General features: G+C 37.7%; 1 long non-coding RNA gene across 1 annotated transcript; it reads left to right on the top strand.

The window, feature by feature from the left end:
* The first annotated feature begins 6,152 nt into the window (after positions 1–6,152).
* LOC115289586 lies at positions 6,153–12,844 on the top strand. Its single transcript, XR_003907697.1, has 3 exons — positions 6,153–6,232; positions 6,520–6,749; positions 12,747–12,844. It is a non-coding gene; the product is annotated as an uncharacterized LOC115289586 (long non-coding RNA).
* Positions 12,845–13,300: the final 456 nt, after the last annotated feature.

Raw genomic sequence — 13,300 nt, 5'->3', positions numbered from 1 at the left:
GACGGCTGTGACCCAGCCGCAGCCGATGTGGGCTCTTGTCCCCTCGTCTTATTGGACATGTGACTGAGCAAAAGCACTTAATCCGCGTGGCAGCTGCTTTTTTCACCTATAATACAGAATAACCATATCACCTCTTCCTGTTCCACAGGATGGTAGTGACAACGAAAAACGTAATTTTACTAAAGTCCTTTGACAACTGAAATAGTATTAGATTTGAATTCTATCGCTTCTTCTTAGTTTTTACTTATGTAATGCACTGTTGTTTAATAGTGTATGAGGTGAGTTTTAGAATCCGATGATAGGTCTTCGTTGTTTCGGGGAATTGGGTTAGGTTTCGGGAAATACTCTGGATCTCTCGAAACATCTGATGAGGAGTAGCTGTGAGTATCAGACAGCTGGCAAGATGGAGGTCTGGCTTTGAACTAGTCAACCCACTACAAACACACTTCCCACCTACCCTAGAAAACGCTCTGCTTGCTCTTTGGCACTGGAGTTTTTGGATGTTTGTTTTTTAAACACAGTCTTGAGATACTTGTTCATTGGTTTTGCTATTGAAGAGCTGTTTGTTCTTATTTCCCAGGCGTACTGGGTTCCATGGTCTCTGCCTTTAACTAAGAAAGGATAATGCCAGCACGCCACCTTGGCAGCCATTTTGTCCGAGTTAAGAAGCCCCTTAGTTACATTCCCAGTGTTACAATTAAACAGAGTGCATCTATAGAAGAAAAAGAAGTTGAGAATAAGCACGCCTGACATTTTAGTGGAGTGCCTAAGACCCTGGGCTTGACCGTCAGGGAAAGCAGGAGAAAAATGTTGGCATATATCCTTCCAATTACTTTTCAGAATGCAAACCCGCACAGGCAAAATGAGTTGTTTTTTAATAAAAGTAGGATGATATAATTTGTTTAGTAATTTATGTCTTTAACTTAATAGAAGTAAATACTCTGTGTCACTTAATATGAATCTATAGCTTATAATGTCTCCATTGTATTTTATTGTATATATTTAACCAGTCCCCTACTGCTTAATTAGTTTGCTTTCAGTTCTCTTGTTTTCTTTAATTGGAGTATGGTTGACACACAATGTCATATTTCAGGTATACAGCATAGTGATTCCACAATTTACGTTATGCTGTGCTCACCACAAGTGTCACCATACAACACTGTTATAATACCACTGACTCTAATCCTCACATTGTACCTTTCATTTCTGTGACTTATTCAGTCCTTACCTACAAGCCTGTGTCTCCCCCTCCCCTTCACTCATTTTTCCCACCCTCACACCCTCCCTTAGGCAACTCCCAGTTTGTTCTCTGTATTCATGGGTCTGTCTGCTTTTTCTGTTTGTTCATTTATTTTGTTTTCCAGATTCTACATAAAAGCGAAACCATATGGTATTTGTTTTTATATGTGCAACTTATTTCTGTTAGCACAATACCTTTTTGATCTACCCATGCTGTCTCATGTTTAATTGTTTGCTTTTATGAATACTGCTGCAATTAATAATCTTGTAGACACTACTTACTTCTGATTATTTCATTAGTATTAAGGACAGACAGGAATCTGGAATTTTCCAAACTGGATGAGTATTTTAAAAAGGTTTTCACACTAACTTTCAGAACAGTTATCAACAAAGAGGAGAGAACAATATTTTTGTACTGATGGAAATGACTTAGGGGAAAGAAAAACTGATACTTGGCAGAAAGGGCAGAAGAGCCAGAGTCGTGTTCTTGAGGAGGTGAGAGGGAATGGGACCTTAGTGCCCAGATGGGTGTTGGGTGTGTGTGATTTTCAACAGGAGCAGGGAGAACGTATCTCTGATAGAGAGCTGGAAGACAGAGCATGTGGGAGAAGATGCTGGAAGATGGACAGTGGTTGTGGCAGTGAGACATTCTGGTTGCTTCAAATTTCTTGGAGAAATAAAAAATCAAGGTCGTGAGTTAGAGTGAGGGTAGATGAGAAGATGAAGGTTTTGGGAGAAGATGGTAAAATATAGTTGATTCTTGTTACCTGTGGATTTAACATTTGCAAATTCACCCATTTGTTAAAATTAACTTGTCACCCCCAAATACATAATCTTAGTGTTTTCACTTGTAGATATGTGCATACCCAGAGCTATGAAAAATTGTAGTCACCCAACATGCATCCTTCCATCTGAGACTGAACAAGTTACTTGTGCTCTATTGTTTTAGCTCTCAGGCTATAAGAAAGGGATCTTTTCCTGGCCTATTTAGAGCCATACTTTTAGTACAAAATAGTGATTTTGCTTTTTAAAATGCCCACCTCCAAGCATAATGCTGAAGTGCTGTCTAGTGTTCCTAAGAGCAAGGAGGCTGTGGTGTGCCATGTGGAGAAAATATGTCTATTAGACAATTCAGGCATGAGTTATAATGCTATTGTCAGGCATGAGGTATAATTCTATTGTCCCTGAGTTGAATGTTAATGAATCAATAATATAGATTAAATAAGATGTCTTTAAATGAAAACACACACACACAAAAACCAAGATTATTCACGATAGTTGATGGAAATGTGGCCAGAAGCCTGTAGGAACCTAACCCTGTATTTTTCCTAGCAGCACTGACTGGTTCAGTATGCATAAGTTCACTGTTGCTGGGCACTTCAATGAATGTAACTGCAGCAAATAACAAGACTTGACTGTATGTATCTAACAAAATGGGAGAGTGAATGAAATAGGGAAGTTGGGCCTCATAAAATAAGGGTCCATTTGACTTAAAATTAGAAATTTGAAATAGGATCAGTTTGATTGTGTTTTCCTGCAGCCATATTAGCTGTACAGATACGTGTATGAAATATGCAAACAGCTGGTTTTAACTAGGATTGTGATTTGGCCAAATGACTACAGTGAGGCCAGGCAGGAGTTGAGTTGAGAGTGTATTCAAGGGAGTAGTTATGAATGTCCCCCTTTTGGCTTATGTCTTTGTGTGTGTGTGTGTGTGTGTTATATTTTTCAGTGTTGAGGGAGTCAGGAATATCTTTATTTTCAAAGAGTACTTATTTGTCTGGCATTTCTCTGGAAGAATAAGGACTACTTCACAAAGCACATGAACAGTGACCAATATATTTAGAGAGCCCAGAATTTGACAACTACTGATGAACGGCCAGTTTTCATTGCTTACTTTACACTCACTAAACACTTCCCAAGAAATCATGCATTGTATTGATTTATGTCTTTTTCAGTGTGGAATTCAAGATTTTAAGTTTTCTGATGTCAGTTTGTCAGAATTGGGATCCATGTTCCATCAAATAGTAGCAAGACAAGCTTGTAAATCTGGTGAGTGTGTTGTGAACAACTCACAGTAAAACAACTACTGATATCATCACATGGTATTTGCCATACTCAACAAGACTTTCTCCAGCAATCACCACTATATTCACCTATCAGAGCTCCAGAAAACAAAACCTTCCCCAATTAAGAATTAGTAAGTTGGAAGACTAGAACAGTTTATGTTATGTAAAACCACCACATTTAAAAAACCTGACCATACTATTTATTATGCCAGTATAAAGATGTTATTAATGGTAATGGTACATGTGTGTTGATTAAAACTTGCTTTCCTCCAAACTCTAGAATTCTATTATCTGTAAGAACAGCAATTTCACATAGCACAGACTCTTCTAGAGAATAGAAAAGGGCATGTTTCCCAACCCATCTTTGAGGACAGCACAACTGTGACACCAAAATCAGAAGGACTGTATAATAAAAGAAAATATCACTCATTTATCTACATAAAAAATGGTAGGCATGATAAAAAGCAAACTAAATTCAGTAACATAAAGAACAGAAACTACATTTCAATCAAGATGGGCTTATCCTAAAGACGGAAGAGTGGTTACCATTAGGAAATCTCTAACTGTAGTTACATATAAATATAGAGGAAAAACTACAGACACTTCAATAGGGGCACAGAGACAATTTGGTAAAATTCTATACTCTTTCATGATTTAAAAGAAAAAGCTCTTGGTAAGGACATGGTAAGAAACAGAAGAGAACTCCCTTAATATGACTAAACTTATCTACTCAAAACCTATAATAAACATTAGAACATCCCACTAGAAAATCAAGAACTCACTACTACCATGTCCTTTCTACATTATTCTAGTGATCCTGCAAAGAACCATAAATCAAGAAAAAAGATAAAGGATGTAAGGATTTGAAAGGAAATAAAGTTGTCATCATTCACATCAGATTGTCTACATAGAAAATCCAAAACAATCTTTGCCTCACCTGTAAAATGTTCGTTTAAATTGATATAAAAAACTACTTACATCTCTTTAAAAATTTTGTTTAATGTTTATTTATTTTTGAGTGAGACAGAGACAGAGTGTGATCAGAGGAGTGGTACAGAGGGAGACACAGAATTCCAAGCAGGCTCCAGGCTCTGAGCTGTCAGCACAGAGCCCAATGCAGGGCTCAAAGTCATGAACCATGAGATCATGATCTGAGCCAAAGTCAGAATCCTAACCAACTGAGCCCCCCAGATACCCCTCTTTCTTTTTTAAATCTTTATTTATTTTTGAGAGACAGCATGAGCAGGAAGGAGTAGAGAGAGAGAGGGAGACACAAAATCTGAAACAGGCTCCAGGCTCTGAGCCATAAGCACAGAGCCAGACTTGGGATTCAAACTCATGAGCTGTTCAAACTCATGAGCTGAGGTGAAGTTGGATGCTTAACTGACTGAGCCACCAAGGTGCCCCCCAAACTACTTATATTGCTCTCAAAGATACCATATTGTTTACTTCTGTGGAAAAAAATCAAAACAATAAAAATAAACTCAGTAAGAAAACAAAATTGAAGAGCATAATATTGTTGTAAATTTTCAGTAGCACAAATGGAATCATATCAAGTTTACAACTTAGAGTTGATTTTCAACTGGCCAAATACTGACATTTCATGTGGTACTCCTCTAATATACACTGGGAATAATCTACTTCTTGAAATTTTGGCAGAACTTGCCTATAAAACTATGTTAGTTATACACACACACACACGTTTGTGTAAAAACTGGTGAAATAGAATAATGTCTTAATCTAGTTGATAGTAATATGCTAATGTCAATTTACTGATTTTGATATCATACTACAGTTATAAAAAGAGTCACCATTGGGGAAAGATGGGTAAAATGGTTCATGGGATTCTATTCCATTCTCTTTATTTACTTTTTTTTAATGTTTTATTATTGAGACAGAGAAGAACAGAGAATGAGTGGGAGGGGGTCAGAGAGAGAAGAAGACATAGAATCTGAAGCAGGCTCCCAGGAGCCGTCAGATGGTGACCTGAGCCGAAGTCGGCCACTTAGCTGATCGAGCCACCCAGGCGCCCCTATTCCATTCTCTTTTGCAAATTTTTGTACATTTAAAATTATCTTAAAATAGAAGGTTAAAAAGAAAATACATGGGCCTCTTATTTATGACTTTAATTTTTTAATCAAACAGATAGAAATCATATAGCACTTATTTCTTAATCCAATTTCTTGTTGCTCATATTAACTAGAAATGGAGTCCTTTAAAGAAACCTGTGTCAAAAAAGGAAAGTTTTCTCATTTGTGTTTCTCAAAGCTTGTGCTATAGAATTTGATCTCTGTATTAGTAAGCTCATGAGTATTAACGGTTGTTGGTTTAAAACAAATCCCAGGGAGGTGACCTGCAATTCTCTGTCGTCCATCTAAGCTCTGGTAGTATAAATAATCTAGGTTTGATTGTATTTAACAATGGATGGATATTAACAAAGGATATTGTTATGGATATCCAGTTAACAATGGATAACCATGGATGGTGTCATCTACTTGATGATGCCCATAAAACTTCATAAAGATGATAGTTTGACCTATTGACAAGAGGTAATAATTGAAACATTATTGTAGCAAATCCTCTTAATGAGCTTTGCATCCTTTGGTTTCGAATACCAATTTAAAATCACTTTGATTCATTTGGCACCATAGCTCTTCAATTGCATTTCCAGTCCCCGGAGTTTCAAAGATCATTCTATGCTTTAACTTAAAAGTTCTCCCTCTGCTCCCAGATGTAGAGGCATCTCTGCAACTGACTAGAAGAAACCTTTTTGTCATCTCTCCTATCACAGTTGCACTAGGTGCACTCAGCCCACCATGTGGCCCTTCACTTGTCATTTTAATGGATCACTGGGCAGCTGTTACAAAGGGAGTGGATCCAAAAACACCATGATCAGAGACCACATTCAAAGAGCATTGAATAATGTGAGGCTTTTAGCTATTATTGAATGTTATCCTTTTTTAAGTTGAGAGTCAAAAAGGCTTTGGAAAAAAAGTCACCTTGTGAAATGACACAGTTCTATCCATTTTTTTTTTTTTTTTTAGGAATAAAAGGTTCAGTTTCATTTAGGCAGTTTATTTAAAAAAAAATCAAAACTAATAGCTAGATATTTTAAGCTACTTTCAATTTTAAAAGTCTTATCTCTAATGTTCTAAAGTGAAAATGGCAGAAATATTTTTATACAACTTTGTAATTTCTTTTTTTGCCATAGGTTTTCATGGGTGTCTCAGGCTGGTCCACCAGATAGATGGGCCTGAAATCTTTACTCTGAAGAGAAGTGCCACAGGCGATGGGAAAAGAAATCCAAGCACCAGTGGAGTATTCCAGGCTGCCAGAGGTCTCTGAGGAGAAGGAATGAACACAGAGTCCTGTGCCTCTGTACAGTAGGAAAGGAACACGAGGACAAGTTAACACGCTCTGAGGACTGTGCAGTATTCTTCGGTAATCTCTGCCCTTTCTTTCTTCAGTCTTCCACTGAACTATTTTTTATTTTTCATTGTCTTCATACAGAGACCTTTTCCTTAGATTCCTAGTAAGTGGGACACTTGATGGAAGAAAATTGACTAACTTCCTCCTTCATAGAGCATTTCAAATAATATTTTTTAGTGTTGTCATATACTTCATTAAATATTTTTTTAACATTTATTCATTTTTGAGAGACAGAGTGTGAGTCGAGGAGGGGCAGAGAGAGAGGAAGACGCAGAATCTGAAGCAGGCTCCAGGCTCCAAGATGTCAGCCCCAAGCCTGACACGGGGCTTGAACTCATGAACTGTGAGATCATGACCTGAGCTGAGGTCGGACACTCAACTGACTGAGTCACCCAGGCTCCCTTCATGTACTTCATTAAATGGAGTAATTGATTTTGTCTAAGTTAATGTTAGGAAAATGAATTCTAATGATTTTCAGATATTTCCTATCTTTATTCTGTAAATATATTATTTCCAGCGATTCATCCTCAAGAAACTGGTGACATTTCATAGATAGATAAAGCAAAGCTCACAAAACTAGGATTCTTACATTCAATTGCCAAAATAATAGGTCCTCAGGTTCCATTTCCACTTTTGATTTGACTTGCATCATCTCCAGTTTCTCAGCTTTGAGGTTAAAGGGATCTCTAATGATCCTGGATGCCTGAATCACGTATTTGAGAGGCCAGCCACTTGAAGCTGAGGATCTAAGAGGAGGAGAATCCCAGCTGACTCTGAAGAGTGGACAGCGGAGATCAATGCTGCTGGCTCTATCTTTATTGGACTTCAGTTTAATAAAGTGAGGACGTCTTTCTTACCGTATGAGGATCCTCTAACAGTGGTGCTTGAATCCCTCACCATTATTGTACTCTGATGGCTGGACACGGAGTACTGGGTAAGGGGTTGGGACACAGGCATGGCCACAAGTGTGACCCCGTGTCCATGCCTCCCGTAGTCCCCAGTAGATGCAGCGCCATATGATTTTGCCAGGGGACAGCCTTAGCGCATTTCCATCCATTGTTCCAAGGGAGATCCAACTGCCCAGAGCTGACACTCTAGATGAAACCCACTGGCCGCCCTTGAGCTAACAAAGGGATTAGTTACAGATTCACATTGGCTAAGTGAGTAAAATGACTTCCAAGATACAGAAAATGATATTTTTAATGAGAGAAAGAGAAAATCTACTGACAGCTTGCAGAATGTCTGAGAGACAATTTAGTAAATGTGCAAGGGAAGTATATTTAGGAAGGGGAACTGTAGACAAAAACCCTCTCCAACTGGCCCTAGCATGTTACATAGGCAGAGACCAAAAATAAATGATTCACTAGTACTTGTCTGATCTCTGTTTTGTCAGTTTGGTTAATTGGGACTTGACTATGTGGCAAGTCAGCTAATCGATATTTGTGCATGCCTACTGTGTGTTACAAACTTTGGTAGATAATAGAAATCCCTAAGCAGAAGTATTATTTAGTGTTGGATAATCAAACTGTTGCTTCAATACAATGCCTGTCATTTTTAGTGAGTGACATGGATTTTTTCCTGGTAAAAGTTTACATTTAATCCCAAATATAAGGCAGTAATGCACAGTGGTTAAGAACCCAGACTACTCTTTGGCTCAAGTCCCCAACTCTGCCATATTATGGCTTTGTAACATTGGGTACATTATTCAAACTTTAAAAATGAGGAAGATAATACCTCCATTATCTGATTGGTATTAAAATTAAATGAATTCATATTTGAACACTGCTTAGAACCATGGCTGGCAAATAGTACTATGCCAGTGTATTAAATAAATAAAAAAATTCTCTTCTCTGTGTTAACAGGGAATAACTGCATATATTATCAAATCTAGTTGAATTGCAACAGATACGATGATCTCTCTTTCACTTAGAGACCCAGAAAAGTTAAACATCTTGGCTAAGGATCCAATAATTGGCAAAACTGATACTCCTATGTATTACATAGAACACGGCCTCAGAGAAACATGCAGCAGCTGTCAACACTGAGACAAGGCCCTCCATGAGCAAAAAGATAACAACTCACCAAAAGCCGGATGGTGATCAGTATTTCTTAGCAGTAAAGTATTTTTTAATTAAGATATGCACTTTTTTTTAGACATAATGCTATTGTATAGTTAATAGACTATAGGACAGTGTAAACATAATTTTTGACGTGTACTAGGAAAACAGGACAACCTTTTCATCGTCACTTGACTGCAGTGGTCTGGAATCAAACTTGCACTGTCTCTAAGGTAGGTCCACACAGATTGCATAACTGACAGGATGGTGAAGCTAGGGGGAAATAAAACTGGTTCCTTTGTCCTGGATAATGATACCCAATTGCCCATAATTGGATTCCTTTTCTGTGTTGTTGCATTCTGCTGACTGAAGTTGATTGTTTTGTCTCTAAATCATTTTGTCTGCGTGGCCACAATTATCACAATAAAAATAGCAAACATTCATCACCAACAAAAGTTTTCACATATCCCTTGCTTCAGACAATCACCGGTCTGTCTTCTATAATATAAGTAAATAGTTTATAGATTGTTTATATTTTGTAGCATTTTACGGAAATGGAAATCATACAGTACGTACTATTTTGGGGGGGAGGGTCTGGTTTCTTTCATTCATAAATGTTTTTAGAATCATGTTCTTTTAATTGCAGACTAGTAACCACTGCAGAGTGTTATGGGTCCCCCCTCCCTCCCCACAAAAGTTATGTTGAAGTCCTAACCTCTAGCCCCTTAGAACGTGACCTTCTTCGGAAATAGAGTCAGTACAGAGATAGTCAAGTTACAATGAGGTTATTAGGGTAGTCCCTCACCCAATATGACTGGTGTCCTCATACAATAAGAAAATTTGGACCCAGAGAAATGTACAGAGTAAAAATGGTGTAAACACACAGGGAGAACATCAACTACAAGCCAAGAAATTCCTGAGGCTGCCAGAGGCTAGGAGAGAGGCCTGGAACTGGTCTCTTTCACGGCACTTAGGAGGAACCACACCTGACACCTTGATTTTAGGTTTCCAGCCTCCAGAGCTGTGAAACAATAAATACCTGTGGTTTCGGCCACCATTTTGTCCTGGCAGCCCTCAGAAACTGATACATGTCGATGTAGACTAACACATGTGGATATACAAAATATGTTTCTCGGTTTACCTCTACTAAAAACATTTGGGTTGTTTACAGTTTTGGGCTATTAACAAAAAGCCCAAATGGCAGACATATGTTTTCATTTCTCCTGGGTGGAAGAGGCAGGATGGATCACATAGGAAGTATGTGCTTAACTTTTTCAAGAAACTACCAAACTCATTTCCAAAGTGATTGCACCATTTAAAAATCTGACCTATGAAAGGCAGCCCACAAAAGGTCTATTTCCTCCACATCCTTGCCAATATTGGGTTTTACCAGTGTTTTCAACTTTAGCTATGCTATTAGGTGACTAGTGGTATTTCACTGTGGTTTTAGTTTGCATTTTCCTAATAACTAATAATATTGAACATCTTGTCATAAGCTCATTTGCCACCTGTATATCTTCTTTGGTGGAATATCTATTCATTGTTTTTGCTTATTTTACTGGGTTGTACATTTTCTTATTACTGAGTTTTTAGTATTTTTATATACTCTGGATGTAAGTCCTTCATTGATTTATAAATATTTTCAAACTTTAAAAAATTTTTGACTTTATGTTTTGCCCAATGTAATAAGGTAAATTATAGTCCTGATATAAAACCACAGTTATAAAACTTCTAGAAGAAAACAAGGAGTGGACATATGTGACCTTGGGTTAGGCAAGATTTCTTCAATATGACACCAAAAGCATGATCCATGAATGAACACATTGATAAAGCAGACCTTATCAAAATTAAACATGTCTGCTCTTTAAAATTTTTTAATGTTTTTATTTATTTCTCAGAGAGAGAGAGATAGAGAGGGAGACAGTGTGAGCAGGGGAGGGTCAGAGAGAGAAAGAGTGACCAAATCTAAAGACAGGTTCCAGGCTCTGAGCTAGCTGTCAGCACAGAGCCCGACGCAGGGCTTGAACCCATGAACTGTGAACCCATGATCCTGAGATTATGACCTGAGCCGAAGTCGGACACTTAACTGACTGAGCCGCCCAGGCACCCTATGTCTGTTCTTTAAAAGACTCTGTTTAAACTGATGGTTCCTGAAGGGGAGGTGGTGGGGAGATGGGTTAAATAGGTGATAGAGATTAAGGAGGGCCCTTGTGGTGAGCACGGGGTGTTGTATGTAAGTGATGAATCATGAAATTCTTCAAGTCATAAAATTTTATACCTCTAACTCAAACTATGTTAACCAAATGGAATTTGTTTCATTTAAAAAAATGTTTATCTGTTTATTTTGAAAGAGAGAGAGGAAGGTAGAGAGCAAGCAGGGGACAGGCAGAGAGAGAGGGAGAGAGAGACTCTCAAGCAGGTTCTGCACTGTCAACACGGGGTTCGAACCCACACACTGTGAGATCATGACCTGAGCTGAAACCAAGAGTCAGATGCTTAACCAATTGAGCCACACAGATGCCCCCGCTAAATGGAATTTAAATAAAAATAAGGAGAAAAAAAGAGACTGTTTAAGGAATAAGAAGACAACAAAATGAAAGTATTTCTAAAACATACATCTTTTACAAGACATTTATCTATAGCATTCTTGAAACTCAATAAGGAAATAGTGAACTCAATATTAAAAATGGACAAAGTATTTTTTTCTTAGACTGTAGCTTATCTTTTAATTTTCTTATTTTCTTCCAGAAGTTAAATAGTTTTAGATTTGATACTTAAATCTATGGTTTGAGTTAATTTTTATAAATGATATGATGCATAAAGTTCTCTCTCTCTCTCTCTCTCTCTATTTTGCATAGGATATCCAATTTACCACTCACCTGTCTTTGTACCTTGGTCAAAAATCAGTTGTCTGTACTTGTTGATATGTTCATATATATTTAGAATCTTTCTTCTTTTCTACTGATCTATTTATCTTCATGCCAACTCCACACTATCTTGATTACCTCAGTTTTATAATAGCCTTGAAAGAAGGACGAGTTTGGGGCACCCGGGAGGCTCAGTCAGGTAAGCGGTTAAACATCTGACCCTTGATTTTGGCTTAGGTCATAATCTCACAGTTTGTGAGTTCAGTCAGCTTCCTGCTCAGGGCTGACAACATGAAGACTGCTTGGCATTCTCTCCCTTCCTCTCTCTCTGCCCCCTCCCTCACACTCACATGCACTCTCTCTGTCAACATAAATAAACATTAAAAAAAAAAAATCAAGAAGAGTTAATTATCTAACTTTGTGTTTCATTTAAAACTTACATTCTTTTTGTATTTCAATAAAATTTTAGAATCAGCTTGTCAACGTCTACCTACCCTCAACAAAAAACAAACAAAAACAAACAATTCCAGCCAGAATTTTAATTTGGATTGCATTGTACAGGTCTTGCATACTTTTTTTGGTCAGATTTACTCCTTGTTAAGTCATATTTTGGGATGATATTGTGTGTTACTGCTTTTATTTTTACTTCTTTTTACGTTTGTTTTTTATTGAGAGACAGAGACAGAGCATGAGTGTGGGAGGGGCAGAGAGAGAGGGGGAGACACACAGAATTGGAAGCAAGCTCCAGGCTCTGACTGGTCAGCACAGAGCCCGATGCAGGGCTGGAACTCACAAACTGCAAGATCAAGACCTGAGCCAAAGTTGGACACTTAACCAACTGAGCTACCCAGGCACCCCATGTGTGTTACTGCTTTTAAATTTCAATTTCTAAGTATTTGTTGTTAATAGATAGAAATACAATTAATTTTTGTATATTAAACTTAGACTCTGCAACCTTGCTAAATCTACTTACTAGTTCTAGTAGCTTTTATTTATTTTGGTAAAATTTTACCAAATTCTTTTCATAAATTTTACTTCTTTTTAAATCTGGACAATTTCTATTCCTTTTTCTTGGCTAATCACAGTGACTAGAACCACCAGTACAATACTGAACAGAAGTGGCGAGAGCAACATTTCTGTCTTATTCCTGGTCTTAGGGAGAAGAATTTAATCTTTCACCATTATGTATGCTGTCTGCCAGGTTGAGAAGGCTTCCTTCTACTCCTAGATGCGGTGAGTTTTTATCAGAACGAATGTTTGATTTTGTTAAATGCTTTGTCTCCACCTATTAACATGATAATATATTTTTTCTAATTTATTTTGTTAATATGATGATTCAGAATGATTTTTTCTTTCTTTCTTTTTAATTTAGGTGCTAGATGTTAGTTAACATATGATGTAGTCTTGGCTTCAGGAGTAGCACCAGTGATTCTCATATTTAACACCCAGCCCTCATCCCAACAAGTGCCTTCCTTCATGTTCATCACCCATTTAGCCCATCCCTCCCCATCTTCTCTCCAGCAACCTGTTTATTCTCTGTATTTAAGAGTCTCTTATGGTTTGGAGCACTTGGGTGGCTCAGTTGGTTGGGTGTCTGACTTTGGATCAGGTCATAATCTCACAGTTTGTGGGTTTGAGC

The sequence above is a fragment of the Suricata suricatta genome, chromosome 4, assembly GCF_006229205.1.
Source record: "Suricata suricatta isolate VVHF042 chromosome 4, meerkat_22Aug2017_6uvM2_HiC, whole genome shotgun sequence".
Classification (NCBI taxonomy): domain Eukaryota; kingdom Metazoa; phylum Chordata; class Mammalia; order Carnivora; family Herpestidae; genus Suricata; species Suricata suricatta.
Note: the sequence above shows the minus strand (reverse complement) of the source record. Positions and strands in the feature narration are given on the sequence as shown.